The sequence below is a fragment of the Dendrobates tinctorius genome, unplaced genomic scaffold (genome assembly GCF_039654945.1).
Source record: "Dendrobates tinctorius isolate UK_male_01 unplaced genomic scaffold, ASM3965494v1 ptg000060l, whole genome shotgun sequence".
In the NCBI taxonomy this organism is placed as follows: Eukaryota; Metazoa; Chordata; class Amphibia; order Anura; family Dendrobatidae; genus Dendrobates; species Dendrobates tinctorius.
The window spans coordinates 90,923,592-90,947,497 of NW_027361728.1; positions in this window are offsets into that span (position 1 = coordinate 90,923,592).

Consider the following 23,906-nt stretch of genomic DNA (forward strand, 5'->3'; position numbering starts at 1 on the left):
ACAAAACAGCCGCTTGAACTGGTAGCCTTGGATCACGTGACGTTAACTCCGAGTAGGAATGGCTACATCTATGCTCTGACCATCGTTGACCATTACTCAAGGTTCTTGGTAGTCGTGCCTGTTAAAGACCAAACAGCGAAGACAGCAGCCAAGGCATTTCAGCAACTCTTTTGTCAACCGCACGGATATCCTGAACAAGTGCTCACCAACCAAGGTCCAGCCTTTGAGGCAGAAGTGTTCCAGGAGTTCTGTAACATGTATGGTTGCAAGAATATCAAGATGACGCCGTACCATCCACAGACAAATGGCATGTGTGTGAAGATGAACCAGGTGGTCATTGACTTATTGAAGACCTTACCTCTGGAAGGACGAAACCAGTGGCCAGAGAAGTTGCCAGATCTGGTAGATCTATATAATCATATACAGGTAAATGCCACCAATTGCACTCCGGCCTACCTGATGAAGGCAAGACCTGGCAAGTTACCCATTGATTTAGACATGGGAGTCTTAACACCTAAGACAACATCACCATATGCAGACTGGGATACAGAGCGGCAGCAACAATACCGCAAAGTGCAAGAATGTGTGGAGAAAAGTTTGTCCCAAGCAAGACAGAGGCAGGAAAGGAATTACAATCAACACGCCCCTGCAGTCCCCTTGACACCAGGAGAATAAGTACTCAAAAGAAAGAGACGAGTTCACAAACTAGATGATTAGTAGGAGGCAGAGCCATACACCGTTATATCTTCAGACTTTAATAACATCAAGGTGTGCCTCATCAGTAAGGATGGAGAGGAAACCATAGAGGCAGTCTCAAGAGATCATCTAAAGGTGTGCCCTTATCAATTGAAAGACAAAGAGGAAGTCCAAGACACTCCACGGCCCACAGTAGAGGTGGAAGAGAAGATGCATACTATCTTTGGAGAATTTCCTCGGACGTGGACACAAGTGAATCAGGCTATTGTAGTACCAGTCTTAACCTTTCACCAGCCTACTGCACCGGATGAAGCAGAGACTCTTAATGAAACGGCTCCAGTAACAGATGCCACATCTGCAGTGGAATGCGGAAATCTGTCCCCTGCTAGCAGCGAATCTGTCAATCTCATGGTGAGTCTAAGAGTCAGGAGAAGGCAGTCCAGAATACCAAGATTACACAAGTCCACTTATAGCGTAGTGACTAGTGCACCAGCAGTAGACATTAGAGAACAGGTCAGGTCATCAGAGATACCTATACTGTGTAGATCCACTTGTAGTACCAGAGGTCAGATCCCTGTCCGTTATAGAGAATACATAATGTAAATAAATTAATAAGAATGTATAGTTGTAACCATTAAGCATGAGAGCCTACAGAGACTTACTGCATGAACTTTTTAAGTATTCATAGTAACCAGTTAAAGGACACTTGGGCCACAGGACTATGTGTGGTCAGAACTTTATTTGTAAATAGTTACCCCAACTTGGCCTTGAAAATAAGCCGCCGGCATGGCCGAAAAACCAGGCCCATCTACAGAGTGCCCTTTAGCCATGCCCAGGGACGACACACATAGTGGGCTAAGGTGGTTCTCACCAACCAAACCCCAGGTACAAGGACAAAGACAATTCCTGGATGGCAGCATAAGAACTGGTCGCTGCAGTAACTGTGCTATTGTTTCTTTTTCTTTTCTGGTTTTGATAATTTTTACATTTTTAAGACTTTGTAGATTTTCATTAATTGTTGTTAACAATTCTTGTTATGTTTCCTCAGTCCGGGAGTACTGAACTTCACTGGGGGGAATGTGACACCCCAGAGTCCGGTTGTCACAATGACATTGCCTCCCTCTAAGGGGTAAGGTCATGCCTGGAGGCAGGAGGGGGCCCCCATGCCAGGTAACAGATTAAATGACAATTCCTGCTGCAGGTCAGAAAGGGGAGCTGCCATATAAATTCTGGCCGGCAGATGGGGTTAGTGAGTCAGCAAGGAGTCAGCTGAGAGAGCAAACAGGGGAGTTGTCATGGAAACGAGAGGAGCTGAGCTTATGACATGACAGTTAAGCCTGAGGTAAAGGATCTTTCTGGAAGATCCAGTCAGTTGGAGATGGGGAGCTAATCTGTGAAGAGGGAAAGGACAGGAGCGGAGAGACTAGCGGCTCTGGGGAAGCTAAAATTGCGTATAGCTGACCCCAGAACGAAGCGCTGATAAAGAGGACACCAGAGTCCTAGGCTGAGCAGAAGCTGTATGCCCTGATCGCCAAATCTGGAAGTACAGGGGACTGCAAGTTCCTTAGCGACATTGAACACCTGAAGGCACGGCAGGAGATCAAGAGCTCGGGGCTGGCAGTGAAAAGGACAGTACCCGTGATATAGACTCACGCTGCCAGCCATACAGGTTAGAAACCATCACACAAGAGAGGGTCGCAGCTTAGTTACAAACCGCAGGGACCCAAAAACAAAGCGCAGAAGGAAGGCCCCAAGCGCCTCCTAGCAGGGTAGATCCCCTGAATGCCTCCAGGCGAGCAGGACTCAATCTATCACCTGTATGTGATACCCAGGATTGCAACGACTTGCAAGTAAAAGGTAAAGAAAACTGTACCTCTCTGTGTCCTTTTCTTATTTCTCTGCACCCCAACGTTCACCGCCATCTGAACCATTAATCAAATATATCTTTGCCCTGGGGCCCCCGCTCTACCCGTGGGGAGCTGAACCATTCTTTGCTGCGTCACCTTCAGCCCCAGAGGACCAAAACCGCAGCGTTGGCCACTCATTGCCGAACACCACGGGTGGCGTCACACTTAAACATCACACAACTTTTCTCAATTTTATTACTGGATGCTCAGGGCCACGGGCCAGGTCACTGCCACCGTGACATCCCCCACTGAAGTTAACGGGCCCGGTACTGAGTAACCCATGGCCCTGCGGGGCTCTCCAGTATCAAGGGGACAGCTGCTCTAGCCTGGGAGCATGAACTATCACTGACATTGGTCTGCAGACCACAGCAGACTGAAATAGCCACACAGAACCCAAAACGAGGCAGAGGTTAACCTCTGCACAACCAGACCGGGGAGAGAATAACAAGAAACAAACCCTGGCCTTGATCATGACACATACTTCCCATATATCACTGTATCAGTGAATGCTATCATAATTAGTTAGCTGGGTATAAGGAAGAAGGTGATAGGAAAAAGGTAGTCTCACCCGGTGCTGAAATGCCTGACCGGACGTACCCCAAAGGTGTAACACCCCATATCAAAATTCAATGTCTAGAGACATGCCTTTACCCATAAACTGTCCATAGACTACAATTGTTGTGAATTAAATAGAGCCAAGAGGGGGCAGCATTAGGCATGGACCATACTTTTTTACTGGTATTAGTGTGTTTTTCATGTCTTTAATTCTTTGATTTTGTTGTTTCACACAGTTTATTTTCTCATGCATATTTTCCTGTGGGACGCTTGAGTTTATCATATGCCTTAACATGCACAAAAGACAAATGTAACCTAACACAAACGAAGTAAAAAAAGTAGCAAAAACTAAGCAAAACACCAGCAAAAACCTAAGCAAAGCTGCTTTTTGTTATCAGCTTAAATTTTGCATGAAAAAACGACGCAGCAAAAATGCAACATGCGAACATAGCCTTAATGCTCCCGGCTTTATAAATTTAAAGTGTAAAGTACAACACAGACAACATTTTCAGTTACAATGATGAACAAATACTGAGATTAGGGTCATGGGTGCAGGTGCCAGGTACATTTTTTTTTTAAATTTTCTTTTAGGCCATATTCATATGTTCATTATTTTTCATAAGTATTTGTAAGCCAAAACGATGAATAAGTAAAAACTGCAGAAGTGGTGACGTGTTTCTATTATACATTTCTTCTAATTGTACCACTCCTGATTTCAGTTTACAAATATTGACCAAATACTGAACGGTGTGAACGTGGCCTTAGACACTTGTTTTCAGACTTATGAAAGATTCCCCCTTCATACTGCAGATGTGACACTGTGTAGTAGACATCATTCAAGCACTGATTGAAATGCATATCAATTGTTGAAATGCAGTTTTTCCAGTTGATCTTATTTTAGCAGCACATCCTCATGAAAATATGATAAACATTTTTGTAAATCAGTGCACATGCCAAAGCTAACAGTTCAGATCTGATTATAAAAAAAAATTATGATGGAGCTACACTAACCACCACCTGTGTTGCCCAAACGCAGCACAATATACTCAGGTCTCAGGTTGGCCCCCCTTGTGGCTTCATACATTATTAAATTATAGGGCCACAATTTTCAACAACTGTTTCAAGGCATTAAAGGCGGACACTATTGCTGTATAGATGCCACTAGAGAGGACATTACTGTTGTATTTGAACACAAAGATGGACACTACTACTATTTGGGGGCATAAAGAGGAATTTTACTATTCTACTGAGCCCATAAAAGTTTACGTACACATTAAAACTGGATGAGGGATACAGAGTGGTACATTTCTACTGTGAGATGATCTGAAAAGAAATTACTAATGCAAAATATTTATTTTTGGGGATACTGTTACTGTGCAGAGCATAAGTGTAACAATACGGCACTTTTCTTTATCTGGTGCAGTGTAGAAGTGGGAAAATAAAAATGAAAACTAAGATGAATGAGTTCAATTTCAGACATCACTAGTAAGTTTCTGGATTTACCTCTACATGATATACTATCTATAGAGCTGCTGTGTATAATGTTACCAATGATCACTGTATTACATGTACATTTATACTTGTAATAATGCTACTCACTTGGGAACGATAGGACATATCACAGGAACTATTTATTTAAAAGTCCAGCTGGTTTATTGTAACCTTCATAAACCACATCACACAAAAACTCAAATACAGCCTTTGTTCAGCACAAAGTGAAACATAAAGTAAAAAGTACATACAATAGCTCTGGTCTGCCCACTTGTCACAGAGTCCAGCTTCTTAGTCCTTTAGCAAAGTCACACCAGCCAGGAAGTCTTCAACCTCCACACACTGATTGTTTGAGAAAAACTTGCCTCATTTTACAAAGTGAACCACAACAAGGGGTGGATATATGGTGAGCAGCCATCTCACCCAACTTTTCAGTTGCTCATAATCAATTTATCATGGGATATTAATCCCTTTTAGTTCTACATCTACTAAAGCATTACTCCAGGTTTATCTCCCATCCACTATGTGTCTGACAGCCACCTTACACACTACTATCTTCACGGCTTCTGTGCATAAGTGAACACTATATTACCTGTTCATCTACACAACACAATATAATATCTACAGAGCTTCAATCTATAATGTCACTAGTTATCCTCTATTATGTGTATACTTACACTATATACTGTCTACAGCACTCCTTAGTATAATGTCACTAGTGATCACTTCATTACCCATATATGTACACTATATACAGAGCTCCTGTATATAATGTCACTGGTAATCACTGTAGTACCCATATATGTACATTATATAATATATGCAAATCTGCTGTACGTATACAATGTCACTGGTGATCACTGTATTATCCATATACTTAAACTATACACTCTCTATAGAGCTGTGTCTAATGTGACTAGTGATCACTTTATTACTCATATACTTACACTATACACTATCTACAGAGCTCCTGTGTATAATGTCACTGTGATCACTGTATTACCTGAATGCTTTATAATTATTATTATTATTATTATTATTATTAATAAAATGATACATAAAATGAGAACAAAGGGGATAGGGGAAAATATGTGTAAGTGGGTTCAGAGCTGGCTCAGGGATAGGAAACAAAGGGTGGTTATTAATGGAGCACACTCGGACTGGGTCACGGTTAGCAGTGGGGTACCACAGGGGTCAGTATTGGGCCCGCTTCTTTTTAACATATTTATTAATGACCTTGTAAGGGGCATAGAGAGTAGAATTTCAATATTTGCAGATGACACTAAACTCTGCAGGGTAATCAATACAGAGGAGGACAATTTTATATTACAGGAGGATTTATGTAAACTAGAAGCTTGGGCTGATAAATGGCAAATGAACTTTAATGGGGATAAATGTAATGTCATGCACTTGGGTAGAATGAACAAAATGTATAATTATGTGCTTAATTGTAAAACACTGGGCAAAACTGTCACTGAAAAAGACCTGAGTGTATGGGTGGACGACAAACTCACATTTAGTGGCCAGTGTCAGGCAGCTGCTGCAAAGGCAAATAAAATAATGGGATGCATTAAAACATAGTAACATAGTAACATAGTTATTAAGGTTGAAGGAAGACTTTAAGTCCATCGAGTTCAACCCATATCCTATCCTAACTTGCCCTAACATGTTGATCCAGAGGAAGGCAAAAAAACCCATGTGGCAAACAGTAAGCTTCACATTGGGGAAAAAATTCCTTCCCGACTCCACATACGGCAATCAGACTAGCTCCCTGGATCAACGCAATATTAAGGAAACTAGTGTATATACCCTGTAATATTATACTTTTCAAGAAAGGCATCCAGTCCCTTCTTAAATTTTATTAGGGAATCACTCATTACAACTTCATATGGCAGAGAGTTCCATAGTCTCACTACTTTTACAGTAAAGAATCCGCGTCTGTGAGTATGCTTAAACCTTCTTTCCTCCAGACGTAGAGGATGCCCCCTTGTCCCTGTCACAGGTCTAAGAGTTAAAAGAGAGGAATGGGGTCTTCGGTCACCGAGGATGGCAGGCAGTAAGGATTCTGGGAGTAGGGTGACAGCAGCACAGAGTATTTCAGGAGAGCAGTGTGCTGGTCTATGGGGGAGGTCACAGAGGGAGATATATGGCGGAGGAGCAGGGTGACAGCAGCACAGAGTATTTCAGGAGAGCAGTGTACTGGTCTATGGGGGCACAGAGGGAGATATATGGTGGAGGAGCAGGGTGACAGCAGCACAGAGTATTTCAGGAGAGCAGTGTGCTGGTCTATGGAGGGCACAGAGAGAGATATATGGTGGAGGAGCAGGGTGACAGCAGCACAGTGTATTTCAGGAGAGCAGTGTGCTGGTCTATGGGGGGCACAGAGGGAGATATATGGTGGAGGAGCAGGGTGACAGCAGCACAGAGTATTTCAGGAGAGCAGTGTGCTGGTCTATGGGGGGCACAGAGGGAGATATATGGTGGAGGAGCAGGGTGACAGCACCACAGATTATTTCAGGAGAGCAGTATCACACGGGATAGGATTAGATACACGGCTCAGCAGTCAGTATCACACAGGATAGGATTAGATACACGGCTCAGCAGTCAGTAGAACACAGAAGATTAGACACATGGCTCAGCAGTCAGTATCACACAGGATAGGATTAGATACACAGCTCAGCAGACAGTATCACACCGGATAGGATTAGATACTCGGCTCAGCAGTCAGTATCACACAGGATAGGATTAAATACACGGCTCAGCAGGCAGTATCACACAGGATAGGATTAGATACATGGCTCAGCAGTCAGTATCACACAGAATAGGATTAGATACAGTACACAGCTCAGCAGTCAGTATCACACAGGATAGGATTAGATACACGGCTCAGCAGTCAGTATCACACTGGAGAGGATTAGATACACGGCTCAGCAGACAGTATCACACAGGATAGGATTAGATACATGGCTCAACAGTCAGTATCACACAGAATAGGATTAGATACATGGCTCAGCAGTCAGTATCACACAGGAGAGGATTAGATACACGGCTCAGCAGACAGTATCACACAGGATAGGATTAGATACATGGCTCAGCAGTCAGTATCACACAGGATAGGATTAGATACATGGCTCAGCAGGCAGTATCACACAGGATAGGATTAGATACACGGCTCAGTAGTCAGTATCACACTGGAGAGGATTAGATACACGGCGCAGCAGACAGTATCACACAGGATAGGATTAGATACACGGCTCAGCAGTCAGTATCACACAGGAGATGATTAGATACACGGCTCGCAGGCAGTATTACACAGGATAGGATTAGATACACGGCTCAGCAGTCAGTATCACACTGGAGAGGATTAGACACACGGCTCAGCAGACAGTATCACACAGGATAAGATTAGATACACGGCTCAGCAGGCAGTATCACACAGGAGAGGATTAGATACATGGCTCAGCAGTCAGTATCACACAGGAGAGGATTAGATACACAGCTCAGCAGTCAGTATCACACAGGAAAGGATTAGATACACGGCTCAGCAGTCAGTATCACATTGGAGAGGATTAGATACACGGCTCAGCAGACAGTATCACACAGGATAGGATTAGATACACGGCTCAGCACACAGTATCACACAGGAGAGGATTAGATACACGGCTCAGCAGGCAGTATCACACAGGATAGGATTAGATACACGGCTCAGCACACAGTATCACACAGGAGAGGATTAGATACAGGGCTCAGCAGTCAGTATCACACAGGAGAGTGTTAGATACACAGCTCAGCAGTCAGTATCACACAGGAGAGGATTAGATACAGGGAACAGCAATCAGTATCACACAGGAGAGGATTAGATGTCCAGCAGATTGCCAAGTGTTTTGAAACAGCAGGGAGCAGCTCCTCCTATGTTTTGCAAGAGCAGGGGCAGCAGCTGGCCGTGTGTTTTGGAAAGAGCAGCTAGTCCTGGTTCCTCTCCTACAGCTGGTATGTGCAGAGTGAACATCCAAGCCCTGTTATGCTGGAACAGTACAGCATCCAGAGCTTGCAATAGTGTAAATGAAGCTAAAAGAAAAGCACTGGGGCTCTAATAAGATGGCGCCTGGCCACACCTACAGCTGTGAATTGAGCTGCCCATAGAGGCATGCCCAGTTCACTCCTGATGCAGCTGCAATGAAAGAGATAGGGTCGGCAGCCGACTATTGTCTCTTATGCCCAGGGACTGCCGTAAATGAGCATGGAAAGTGTCGTTCAGCAGCCAGAGAGGTAAGATGGCAGCCCCCAGTGGCTGCATTACTACAGAAAAAAAAAATCCATACACACCACTGAGTCAAGCTTAGGGGACAATATCTTTTTATATTATTTTCTTTTTTACATTAAATTATGAAAAAACATGGCACCTTCCCTTTAAGTGCTGCATTTAGGTGATGCTCAGTAGTCTACATCATGCAGTTGAAATGCTCACAATATATTTGCTAACAAATGCACTCAGGTGTGAAGCATAGGGGAGAGGCCTGCACTCATCTTTATCAGATAATTAGAACTGAACCAGGTGCAGGATATATCACAGGCAGAGTAAACAAGCTGGTCATAAAGAAAAGTGGTGAGTGGTGCATTTCTGTCTCCTAGTTCACAGCTTTAAACAATGTTGTCAGAGTTTCATGCCATTTTTACCGGTGCACCAAAAAACATACCAAAACGAAACCAAAACGGATTTTGCCGGGAAATATGTTAAGGTACATCCTTTCCAAGGTTAATAACTTGTATATAAGGCAAAATAATTAACCCCAGATGAAAATGTTCCTCCCCCACTTAGGCTACCTTCAGATGCAACGTTTTTGAAGTGTTTTTCAACTTTAACATTGCTTTTTACCAATACTAATGCATTCACTGGGAAATATCATTGTAACATTTAACAACCCTAGTTGGCCATGTGGCGTGTGACACATAAGGAGACACATCTTGTTTCATTTCTGAAGGAGGGACTCTTAAAATCACAAAGCCTATTTTTAGAGGGGCATCAGGTGGCAATAATGTGCTTAAAGGGCCATTATTAAACAGTTGGTCTCCTATGCTGTTATTGCCTATGCAGTGAGTGGCTGGGCTGCCAAGAATTACAACGCACCCCAATACCCCTTTCATGAGAGGTACAGGAGGGCCTCCTGAAAAAATGTTGCATTGAATGGAAGGTCAAGTATCATCAAGTCATATGCACCCCAATATGCCTTTGAACCCAGATACTGGAAGGCCACATGAAAACCCACTTCACAGTCTTCAGTTAGTCCTGCCATACAGTTTCCTTATGCATTGAATGCAAGGGATGCCTTGACCCAAATTTACACACACCCCAATCCCCCCTTGGACAAAACATGGAGAAGGGCCTCCTAAAGCAAAATGTCTCATTACAAAGGAGCAGCTCTCCTAGGCTCGTAATGCCCATACACTAAGTGTATGTACCAAAAATGTACCATGGGGGTACATTTTTTAAAAATATACTATGGGCATCATAGACATCCTTGCCCAAAATTAGACTGCCTGTAGCAGCACAGAACACGTTAACCCTGGTCATCTAGTGGCAGACAAGGAGGAGACTTTGATGAAGGTCTCATGAAAACCTAGGCCGAATGTAAAGGAGCGGGTCTCCTAGACTTGTAATGCTCATACAAGCAGTGCATGGGCTTCCAAACATTTCCCCATGGGGGTACATTTTTTTAAAATATACTATGGGCATCATATACACCCTTGCCAAAAATTGGACTACCTTTGGCAGCACAGAAGATGTTGACCCTGGTCATCTAGTGGTGGACAAGGAGGAGACAATGATGAAGGCCTCAGTAAAAACTAGGCCCAATGTAAAGGAGCAGTTCTCCTAGACTTGTAGCACCCATACACGCAGTGCGTGGGCTGACAAATATTTCCCCATGAGGGTTACACATAATTTAAAAGTATAATATGGGCATCAAAGACACCCTTGCCAAAAATTTGACTGCCTGTAGCAGCCCAGAACACGTTAACCCTGGGGATCTTGTGGTGGAGAATGAGGAGACATAATGAGAAATCAGACTGAAATCAAACAAATAAATTAAAAATGTGAATCCACCTATGAAAGAAAGAAAAAAAAAAACAAAGGGAGGGGCGAACACTGGTTCATAAATATGAAGCCAGAATGTGTCCAATGAGATATGTTTTTCCCTAGCAACAGCTCAGAGACAGGGATATAAATAAAAATATAGTGACTCTTGCATCATAGAATACGCTGACCCTGATGTTCTACTGGTTGTGGATGATGAGGATAAGGAGGAGGATAACACCAAACAGACTCAATCTGGAAACAAATAACCATATGTGATTGTGAAGAGATGCTTGAGAATACACCTCCCCAACCAAACCAAAAATTAATTTTAGGTTATGTTTCGATGGTTTCATTTAGTGGTGTAAAGAAGTATTGGCCAATCCAGCCCTTGTTCATTTTTATAAGAGTCAGCCTGTCAGCATTGTCAGTTGATAGGCAGATGCACTTATCTGTTATAATTACTCCAGCGGCACTAATAACCCGCTCTGACATAACACTAGCAGCAGGGGAGGCCAGGACCTCCAAGGCGTGGAGAGCCAGTTCATGTCACGTGTCCAGCTTAGATACCTAACAATTAAAAGGCAAAGAGGTATCCCGGAGGACGTTTGCACGATCTGCAAGGTACTCCTTCACCATCTTCCCAAACATTGCACTTCTTGTGGCACCACCCCTTGCCTCTAAGCCAGGGTGATAGGAGGGTCTGAGAAAACTATCCCAGAACTTTGCCAGTGTTCCCCTGCCTGAGCGGGATTGGACTTCTATCTCTCGCTTAGATTCCTTGGCTGTACAACAAACTCTGACATCTGCTGCCAGTGTTCTCACATGGGAATTTTTTCAGTAATTCCGCTACAAGGACCCTATAGTACAGCAACATTTTTGTACACCTCTCTGCCTCTGGAAAAAGAGATTGAAAGTTTTCCTTGCAGCATTGGTCTGGAAGTGTCACCAACCAGTAATGCGTGTCCCTGAAAGTTTTGATAATGCGAGGGTCACGGGAAACGCAGTGCAACATAAAGTCAGCCATGCGTGCCAGACTACTAACAGGCAAGACTTCCGTGTCCTCATCCTTCCTCTCCCTGTACTCATGCCATCCATGCTGAACAGACGGTATGACAGCTGGGCTTGTAGTACCGTCTATAGCGCATGAAAGTAGCTCCTGTTCTTCCGCCTCCTCTTCCTCATTGTCTACCATTCCACATTGCAACGACATGAGGCAGGGCTGAGTGTATTCACCCTGTATGGTTCCTTGCTACATGTCCTCGTGCTCTGCCTGCAATACATCATCTTTAATTGTGAGCAGAGAGGTTTTCAGAATGCTGAGAAGCAGGATGGTGATGCTAATGATGGCATCTTCGCCGCTTACCATCTTGGTGTAGTCCTCAAAGTTCTGGAGGATGGTACATATGTCTGACATCCATGTCCACTCCAGAGGTCTTATGTGTGGAGTCGCAACTGAATATCAATGGCCATGTTGATGCTGGTAGTCAACAACTGCCCTCTTCTGCTCACAAATCCTTTCCAGCATATGCAGTGTAGAGTTCCAACGCGTGGGGACATGACACACCAGTCAGAGAGCTGGAAGATGCAAACGCTGCTGAAGTCCAGCAAGTGCGGCTGAAGCCGTAGCGGACTTTCTTAAATTTGTCAGACAGATGGCATACTTTCACTAGCAGATCCGGCAGCTCCGGGTAGCTTTTGAGAAAACGTTGAACCACGAGGTTAAGCACATGAGCCAGGCAAGGAACGTGTGTGAGCTCACCTTGCCTCAGAGCCGCCACCAGGTTCCGGCCATTGTCACATATGACCATGCCTGGCTGTAGGTTCTGCAGTGTCAGCTAAATATCTGACTGCTCTTTCAGTGCTGTCAACAACTCTTCTGCATTGTGACGTTTGTCACCTATGCAGATTAGCTTCAGCACAGCCTGCTGCCGCTTGGCTGAGGTAATACTGCAGTGTTTCCAGCTTCTGACTGATGTGTTCATTTCAGAGATGGAGGCTGAAGAAGAGGAGGAGGAGGATGAGGTGCAGGAGCTGTAGACTGTGGGGGCAACCCTGATTGACGTAGGGCCCTCAATCCTCGGCGTGGGGAGGATGTGTTCTATCCCAAGGTCCGACAGGGTCCCAGCTTCCACTATATTAACCCAGTATGCCATCAGTGAGATGTACCATCCCTGCCAACAGGCACTTGTCCACGTGTCCGTGGTTAGGTGGACTTTCCCAGTGACAGCCTTGTTAAGGGCACAGGTAATGTGGGACACATGCTGGTGTAATGCAGGTATGGTACAACGGGAGAAATAGTGGCGTCTGGGGACCAAGTACCTTGGGACGGCCGCCGCCATCAGGTTGGGAAAGGCTTCCATCTCAACGAGCCTAAAAGGCAACATTTCGAGCCCAAGCAGACTAGAAATGTGTGAATTAAGTACTGTGGCCTGTGGGGCATTGGCTGCGTATTTCCGCTTGCGTTCCAATGACTGGGGTATAGACAACTGAAGGCTGGGCTGGGAGAAGGACGTGGGTGGGCTTGATGATGGTGCTGGTTGACTGTGGGCATCCACAGGTGGAGGGCCCGAAGCATCTTCACAGGCACGGTGAACTGGGGATTGGCTTGGATGCAAAACAGTGGAAGAAGCAGTGTTGTCACCTGCAGACAGTGTTCCTGGAGTTCGGCCCACAAAGTCGAGTGCTTTGCTGCCATGTAAACATATGGGAACAATTGGGTTACAATATACATATTCAACCTTTCAGGATACCCTCAAAAATACAATGAAAACATAAAGAACATCAGAGAGTTTTTTTGATCCTACTATAAACAATACGTTAGGAACAATATATATGTTTGAAAAGAATTAATCAAAAGACAAACGTCCATAAGATGTGCAATTTGTCTTTATTTAGTGTAACAATCACATTCATTTTAATACCAAAAATACATATACGGTGCTAAAAAATAGCATGTTAAGAAACAAGCGGGCAGCAATACAACTGTACAGCCATGGAGGGCATAATAGAAATAAGTATATATAGATGTGCAGCCAAATAATCATTAGATTCTAAAGTGCATAGTGCAATGTATAGCAATTTTCATCACAATCCATCAGATGTAGACATAAAATACAGACAAGAGTACGAAAGATAGGAGGCTGGGAAATTTCATTTTGTAACATAGCATGCAACATAACATGCCTTACTGATCAGAGAGATACCGATATAATTATGTTCATTAATTCCCCACCAGAAAGTGATCAATATGCAGCATTTCCACCATCAAATAATGGCCCCATATAAATCTTACCCATGCCTGAGCCCAATCCAAACCGCAAATGCCCCGACGCGTGTTTCGCTGTGGCTTCCAGCGAAGTGTGCAATGTGCTCCCTGTGCCATCCTTAAATATACCGCCATAAATCCATTCAGCAAATGGGCACAACCAGGCTGTGAGACTTCCGGCCGCGTTTGCAGAGCGTGTGGATGCGGGATTTCCCGTGAGTCCGCGATGTCACATCTGGCATCAGGGGGCGGTGAGATGGAGAACAATGGTTCTGTCCATCAAAATGGTATACGCCCCCTACTGATGCCTTCTATGACGCGTGCCAGGAGAAGACCGTCAACACACGCTACCCGGGGCAGGAAGGAACTCTGCATGATCATAATGCTGCCATATTAACATAGGGCAACTAAAAGAGCAAACAAGAGGACATAAAAAATACATAAAAATACCGAGGGGAAGCGAAATGGCAATTATTAAACACATAAACGTATCATTATAAATTAAGGATAACATTTATTTTATCCTTTGTCTTCCAAATCATGATATATTTCTCCATCATAATATATTTCTCCATAGCCGCTTCCATATTATCCTCTCATTTGCAATCCCAATATTCTCCATAATGACGACAGTCCAGATGTAACATTATCTCATATCCCAACAGCCATTACTCGAAGTGACCATAGCGACAACTGGATACGTAAATCATGGCAGATTTATAAGACGTGCCAAGTCATACGATGTACTAAGATGATGTCCGCAATAAGAAAAAACTATTAAAAAAACACAAAAACACACAATTTAAAATAATATAAAAAACCTAAACCAGGGACATTTATAGAGAAGCACATTTAAAAAGGACACCTCATAAAAATGATGAAAAACTCAAGTTTTTCATCATATATATCTCATGCAACAGTGATTTTGTAATTTATTATGCAACGTGCCCATGTGGGTTAATTTATGTGGATTTGACCTCTAGGGAATTGCGGGTCCGCATTAGGGAACATGTTAAGGATAATAAGGCGGCCCGGTCAATTGATGATGAGGCGTCCCTGAAGACTCTTCCTCGCCACTTCAGGCTGCGTCATGCCTGCGATCCGGATCTTCTCAGGGTTAGGGGTATTGACCGGTTACATTCTGGTATTAGAGGAGGGGATCTGAAGCGCAGGCCGGTGCAGCTTGAATGCAAGTGGATTATAAGGTTAAACACCATGACCCCATTGGAGCTTAATGAAAAACTTGAGTTTTTCATAATTTTTATGAGGTTTCCTTTTGCCCTTAGCTTTAATGTGTTCTTTTTAAATGTGTTTCTCTATAAATGTCCCTGGTTTAGGTTTTTTATATTATTTTAAATTGTGTGTTTTTGTGTTTCTTTTAATAGTTTTCTCTTATTGCGGACGTCATCTTAGTACATCCTATGACTTGGCACGTCTTATAAATCTGTCATGATTTACGTATCCAGTTGTCGCTATGGTCACTTCGAGTAATGGCTGTTGGGATATGAGATAATGTTACATCTGGACTGTCGTCATTATGGAAAATTTTGGGATTGCAAATGAGAGGATAATATGGAAGCGGCTATGGAGAAATATATTATGATGTAAAAATATATCATGATTTGGAAGACAAAGGATAAAAGAAATGTTCTCCTTAATTTATAAATCCAAAGGGAGTTTGTAGTTATATTCCGCGCTGCCGCTTTAGACAAATTCCAGGAGAATGCTGTATGATTGCAGTGGTTTTATTCTACGCGTTTCAGGGGTCTCATGCCCCCTTCATGAAGAAATACCACAGAGTACATACAGGTATCACAGACATAAATAGTTTTGAAAGGACGCTGGATTTAAAAAAAATGAGCGCCAGCAAGTCAGATGATGCAGTGTCAAAGTTCAATGACACCACATGGTTAACAGTTCACCTAGGATATATTCCAAAAGTATGTGTATTTTAAAAGTTTTTTTGATTACATTTGCATTTCCAATAATAAAGTCAAATTTATGATTTTAACATGGAAAAAAAGAAAATCTAAAAGAAAAAAGAAGAAAATGAACCAGACATCTGCTCAGGAGGACACGAACCTGCAAAAAAAAGGGGGAGTTTATTCCTGTTCAGAGGTGGATGCTTTACAAGTGGACTACCGTATGGAAACAGCAAGCTACTTTTTCTCAAGGAAAGAATTGCAATCTTTATATAAAAAAAGGAGAAAAGTAAAAGCATAATTTTAATTCTTTACCAATAAAAAATATAATATAATTTAAATTAAACTCTGAAAAATTAAATATGAAATTATTTTTTGGTATAAAAGGAAGGAAATGGGTTTAAAAGATATATAATAAAAAGATATATAATAACTCCATAATTTATAATGATACGTTTATGTGTTTAATAATTGCCATTTTGCATCCCCTCGGTATTTTTATATCCTCTTGTTTGCCCTTTTAGTTGCCCTATGTTAATATGCCGGCATTATGATCATGCAGAGTTCCTTCCTGCCGCGGGTAGCATGTGTTGTCGGTTTTCTCCTGGCGCGCGTCATAGAATGCATCAGTAGGGGGCGTATACCATTTTGATGGACAGAACCATCGTTCTCCATCTCACCACCCCTTGATGCCGGATGTGACGTCGCAGACTCACGGGAAGTCCCGCCTCCACACGCTCTGCAGATGCAGCCAGAAGTCTCACAGCCTGGTTGTGCCCATTTGCTGAATGGATTCATGGCGGTATATTTAAGGATGGCGCTGGGAACACATTGCGCACTGCCGCCCAAGGAAGCCACAGTGAAACGCGCGTCGGGGCATTTGCGCTTTGGATTGGGCTCAGCATGGGTAAGATTTATATGGGGCTATTTGATGGTGGAAATGCTGCATATTGATCACTTTCTGGTGGGAAATTAATGAACATACTGTAATTATATCGGTATCTCTCTGATCATTAAGGCATGTTATGTTGCATGCTATGTTACAAAATGAAATCTCCCAGCCTCCTATCTTTTGTACTCTTGTCTGTATTTTATGACTACATATGATGGATTGTGCTGAAAATTGCTATACATTGCACTATGCACTTTAGAACCTAATGATTATTTGGCTGCACGTCTATATATACTTCTTTCTATTATGCCCTCCATGGCTGTACAGTTGTATTGCTGCCCGCTTGCTCCTTAACATGCTATTTTTAGCACCGTATATGTATTTTTGGTATTAAAATGAATGTGATTGTTACACTAAATAAAGACAAATTGCACTTTTTATGGAAGTTTGTCTTTTGATTAATTCTCTTCAAACATATATATTGTTCCTAATGTATTGTTTATAGTAGGATCAAAAAAACTCTCTGATGTTCTTTATGTTTTCATTGCTTTGCTGCCATGTGCCTAATCATGTTGGTGGTGGACAGGCTGGTAGTTTTGCTACCCCTGCTGATGCGGGCATGGCAAGTGCTGTAAATGGCCTGTTTGGGGTTATCAGCAGAGTCTTTAAAAAATAACCAGACTCGGGAAGATCAAACCGAAGGAATGGGCACTTCCGTCCTGTTGGTGTTACGGGGAATGGATGCACACTTTCTGTCTGCGGCCACCACACTGCTTCTTCCTGTCTTTTGGGGTGATATGTCTCCTTCCCCATGTGTGCGGCTTTCCTGGCTCTGCATGTCCTCCTGCCAGGTTGGGTCAGTCACTATGTTATCAACCACCTCATCTTCCACATCCGCCCCCTGCTCCTGACTTTCTGGCAATTTTGTCTCATCATCCACCTCAGGAGACCGTGGCTGCTCAAAGATTTGTGCAGCGCCACATGGACTATCATCTTGCCCCACTTCAAGTGGAGGGGGCGAGAGGCATGAATCATCAAATGGATAACTGAACAGCTCTTCGGAGTGTCCGAGTGTGGTATCAGTTGTCTCAGGGCACTCGGCATGGTGGGAGGAAGGAGGATCAGGGTGAGTAATATCTGGTTCACAGTCACAGCTACTCAGACTTGACCGTGTGGAAGACGTGGTGGTGGTGGCTAAGTGACTGGAAGCATTATCCTCTATTCAACCAACAACTGTTTCCCACTGCTCTGGATTCAATAATGGTGTGGTGCGGTCCCCTAGAAACTGGGACAGGAAGGCTGAGCATGTAGATGTGGGTCTTTGCTGTGGCCCACTTTCTGCTTGACCATGGCCTCGTCCTCTGCATGCACCATCAGCATCACATCCATTTCCCTGTCCCTTGCCTGTTGCCTTGCCCATTTTAAATAGACTACTGAAATATCTCAAAACCTCAATACAAATGGATTTCTTATGAGAAAAATTAGATGTGATATACCAGGCCTCTGCCTGAGATAACAGACTTTTTAATTTTTTATTTTTTGGATACAAAAGACTGCTGGATATAACGACTGTGACAGCCAGGGCAAAAAAAGGAAACCAATATAAACTGGCCAAACTTTCACAATGCACAGATAAGAGCTGGTACAAAGATACCGCACCAAAAAATGGGTGGCCTTTTTTATTTTTTTTTGGACTAAATACTGCATTATTTAAGCAAAACTAACAGCTAGGCAAAAAAGAGAAAAAAGCTGTAAACTGGCCAAAATTTCACCACGCACTGATAACAGCTGGCATGAAGATACCACACCAAAAAATGGGTGGCCTTTTTTATTTTTTTGGCCTAAATACTGCTTTATTTAAGCAAAACTAACAGCCAGGCAAAAAAGAGAGAAAAGCCGTAAACTGGCCAAAATTTCACCACGCACAGATAACAGCTGGTACAAAGATACTGCACCAAAAAATGGGTGGCCATTTGTAATTTTTTTTTTGGACTAAATACTGCATTATTTAAGCAAAACTAACAGCCAGGCAAAAAAGAGAAAAAAGCCGTAAACTGGCCAAAATTTCACCACACACAGATAACAGCTGGCACGAAGATACCGCACCAAAATATTGAGTGGCCTTTTGTATTTTGTTTTGGACTAAATACTGCTTTATTTAAGCTAAACTAACAGCCAGGCAAAAAAGAGAAAAAAGCTGTAAACTGGCCAAAATTTCACCACGCACAGATAACAGCTGGCATGAAGATACCGCACCAAAAAATGGGTGGCCTTTTGTGTTTTTTTGGCCTAAATACTGATTTATTGAAGCAAAACTAACAGCCAGGCAAAAAAGAAAAAAAAAGCTGTAAAGTGGCCAAAATTTCACCATGCACTGATAAGAGCTGGCACGAAGATACCGCACCAAAAAATGGGTGGCCTTTTTTTTGCCTAAATACTGCTTTATTGAAGCAAAACTAACAGCCAGGCACAAAAGAGAAAAAAGCCGTAAACTGGCCAAAATTTCACCACGCACAGATATGATATATGCAATGCTCTATCTAAGGGTTCTAGGGAGAAACCCGAAAGTGGACCCTCTGGGTCGCGACTCCAGAGCCCCCGAGGGAGAGCGGACCAGGTGAAGACCACCCCCTATACAGTAAGTGTTAGGGGCAGGCCCAAGGGGGATGGAACCACAATGGTCGGAGCCAAAGGGCGACTTAGGGCAACATAGGGGAGATAGAGTGGAAGGCCAGGGTGCGGACGAAGAAGAGGTACCAGGAGCAGAGGAGTACGGGAGGCAGGATGGACCAGGAGGACCTGGGGCAGGCAGGGGCTTGTTGCTGCAACAGAGGGAGAACAAGATGAGAGAGGTACAAGGAGATGGCAATACAGCTAAGAGAGCATAGAGGGCAAACAAAATACAGAGACGGACACAGGACAGACGGGTATGGCTAGAGACACAAAGCAGGAAGGCAGAGGTACAGGGCAAGCAGGTACGGCAGAGACGTGGAGCTGGCTGAGAAGGCAGAGACATGGGGCTGGCAGGCAAGGCAGAGACACGTGGCTGACAGGCAAGGCAGAGACATGGGGCTGACAGGCAAGGCAGAGACACGGGGCTTGAAGGCAAGGCAGAGACATAGCAGACAGGTGAGGCAGAGAGACGGGGCCTGAGAATGAGGGAGTTGCTAGCGCCACCGCAATTGATAAACAAGTATCTTACCTGTGTCGACGCCGAGCTGAAATACCTGGTGTTTGCCACCATGATGGGGCGGGACCACCGGGTCATGACCTCCCAAAATGCCAAGCAGCGAGAGAAGGGCGACCGCACATGCGCAGGCCGCAGATGCGCCGCGACCCCGTGCAGACAGGCGGGGAGCAGCGTGGAACCAAGTCGGGGAAGCACCGGGGGGCAGAGACAGATGGGTGAGGACGCAAGGCCATGACACTCTATTTACACACATACAATGCCTGCAGGCCTTGCACTGCTATGTATACAGCAATGTACACTCCCCTGCCTGCCTAACACTGGAACCTATATACTTCAGAATTAGTCCTTGATTTAGCTGCATGTGAGTATTTAGGATGGTAGACCCCACACTGAGAAATGCCCAGTTCTGACCCTATCAAGGCAGCCGCTCTCCCTACACTCTCTCAATCCAGAGCTGAATGCGGCGAGGAGAGCGGTGTTCGGTCCCTTATACCCCTGATGATGCTGTGTGGTCAGCCAATCACTGCACAACCACAAGAAAGAGTTTCATGGCCTGGCAGACAATCCCGGCACCATGATTGGTTCTCTAAAGTCTGCCAAAATTGCTGTGTGGAGACCCAAGTTCCGGCCGAGTAATCCTGGAAATAGTGCTCGCCGAGTACACCGAGCACAGTGATACTCGGGCGAGTACCAAGTAGCGGCGAGCACGTATGCTCATCACTAATACCAAGTAAATACACGCAGGAGAGGTAGGAATGATCACAGGTTGGGAAAAGCTGAATTACACACCTGCAGGAAGACTAGATAAATAGACTTGCTGATTAGAGTGCGATGGTGATAGATGATCTGGTGCAGTATGTATACGTCATATTAAATTCTGGTCTAATTCATTGCAGTACACTTAGGTGCTGCACTTAAGTTCTGCCCTAAATATTATATACAGATCTCCTGTGTATAATGCAACTGGTGCAATACCTAGTGTAACTGTACAGTTACACTAGGTATTATATATGATGCTACTGTGCATAATGTCATTAGTGATTACTAGTGTTGAGCGATACCTTCCGATATCGGGAAATATCGGATTGGATCAGACTGATACCCCAAAAAGATCGGGTATCGCCGATTCCGATACCGGAAACCCATGCAAGTCAATGGGGCACAAATATCGGAATGAAAATAAACCCTTTCTTTACTTGCACATCCAGTTCGGGCTGGGGGGAAGAGTGTGGGCGGTGCGTGGGCGGACACTGTGCGTGTCTGTGTGTGCGGGCGGGGTCTGTATGGGCCTCTCGGGGGTCTGTGCGGGCCTGCCGGGGGTCTGTGCGGGCCTGCCGGGGGTTGTGTGTGTGCAGGCATCTTCCGATGGGACTACAAGTCCCATCGGGCTATGCCTGCTACAATGACAGTGATTGACACATTAGCCAATGATGGGACAGTAGTAGTCCCATCATCCGGCTAATGTGTTGAATGTAAAAAAAAAAAAAACATACATACTACATACACTCACTGGCCACTTTATTAGGTACACCATGCTAGTAACGGGTTGGACCCCCTTTTGCCTTCAGAACTGCCTCAATTCTTCGTGGCAGAGATTCAACAAGGTGCTGGAAGCATTCCTCAGAGATTTTGGACCATATTCACATGATGGCATCACACAGTTGGCGCAGATTTGTCGGCTGCACATCCCTGATGCGAATCTCCCGTTCCACCACATCCCAAAGATGCTCTATTGGATTGAGATCTGGTGACTGAGGAGGCCATTTGAGTACAGTGAACTCATTGTCATGTTCAAGAAACCAATCTGAGATGATTCGAGCTTTATGACATGGCGCATTATCCTGCTGAAAGTAGCCATCAGATGTTGGGTACATTGTGGTCATAAAGGGATGGACATGGTCAGCAACAATACTCAGGTAGGCTGTTGCGTTGCAACGATGCTCAATTGGTACCAAGGGGCCCAAAGAGTGCCAAGAAAAAATTCCCCACACCATGACACCACCACCACCAGCCTGAACCATTGATACAAGGCTGGATGGATCCATGCTTTCATGTTGTTTACGCCAAATTCTGACCCTACCATCCGAATGTCGCAGCAGAAATCGAGACTCATCAGACCAGGCAACGTTTTTCCAATCTTCTACTGTCCAATTTCGATGAGCTTGTGCAAATTGTAGCCTGTTTCCTGTTCTTAGCTGAGAGGAGTGGTACCCAGTGTGGTCTTCTGCTGCTGTAGCCCATCTGCCTCAAAGTTCGACGCACTGTGCGTTCAGAGATGCTCTTCTGCCTACCTTGGTTGTAACGGGTGGCAATTTGAGTCACTGTTGCCTTTCTATCAGCTCGAACCAGTATGCCCATTCTCCTCTGACCTCTGGCATCAACAAGGCATTTCCGGCCACAGAACTGCCGCTCACTGGATTTTTTTTCTTTTTCGGACCATTCTCTGTAAACCCTAGAGATGGTTGTGCGTGAAAATCCCAGTAGATCAGCAGTTTCTGAAATACTCAGACCAGCCCTTCTGGCACCAACAATCATGCCACGTTCAAAGGCACTCAAATCACCTTTCTTCCCCATACTGATGCTCGGTTTGAACTGCAGGAGATTGTCTTGACCATGTCTACATGCCTAAATGCACTGAGTTGCCGCCATGTGATTGGCTGATTAGAAATTAAGTCTTAACACACAGTTGGACAGGTGTACCTAATAAAGTGGCCAGTGAGTGTATATACTACATTCACACAACATACATACATACTACATACATACTTCATATATACTACATTCATACAACATACATACATACTACGTTCATACAACATACATACATACTACATAATACATACTACATATATACTACATTCATACAACATACATACATACTACATACATACTACATATATACAACATACATACATACTACATATATACTACATTCATACAACATACATACATAGTACATACTACATACATACTACAGACATACAACATACATAAAACATGCTACAGACATACAACATACATACTACATACATACTACATACAAAACATTCATACATTCATACAATACATACATATAGACATACAGTACATATAACAGAGTACATACTCACCATCACTTGTCACTTTGATCCCCGAAGCCAGTGTCATCTGTAAAAAATATTACAATAACAAACAACAACCAGTATACTCCCTGATCCGCAGAAATCCACGAGTGTCCCACGACGATCTCCCGTGGAGAACAGCAGCATCAGCTGATGCGACTGCTCTCTAGGGGCACCAGGAATACAATGACGAGAGGTAGGTATCCTTCCGCACTGTATTCCTCCGCCAATGTAAAAAAATAGTCCCTAGTCTCACTTTTGGCATTGCTGTGTGAGAAAGTTCCCACGCAACTTTTGCCATAAAGTGAGACCAGTGAAAAATAGTAACCTCTCAGTGATGCACTGCAGGAGATCGTCGTGGTACACTCGTGGATTTCTGTGGATCAGGGAGTATATTGGTTGTTTGTTACTTTAATATTTTTTACAGTGAGATGACACTGGCTTCGGGGATCAAAGTGACAAGTGATGGTGAGTATGTACTCTATGTTATATGTACTGTATGTCTATATGTATGTATTGTATGAATGTATGAATATGTTGTATGTATGTAGCATGTTGTATGTATGTTGTATGTATGTAGTAAGTATGTGGTATGTAGTATGTATGTTGTATGAATGTAGCATATGCACAGACCCCCGGCAGGCCTGCACAGACCCCCGGCAGCTTGCATAGACACCCGGCAGGCCCGGACAGACCCCCAGCAACCTGCACAGACCCCCGGCAAGCCTGCACAGACCCCCAGTAGCCCGCACAGACCCCTGGCAGGCCCGCACAGACCCCAGGCAGGCCCACACAGACCCCCGGCCGCCCG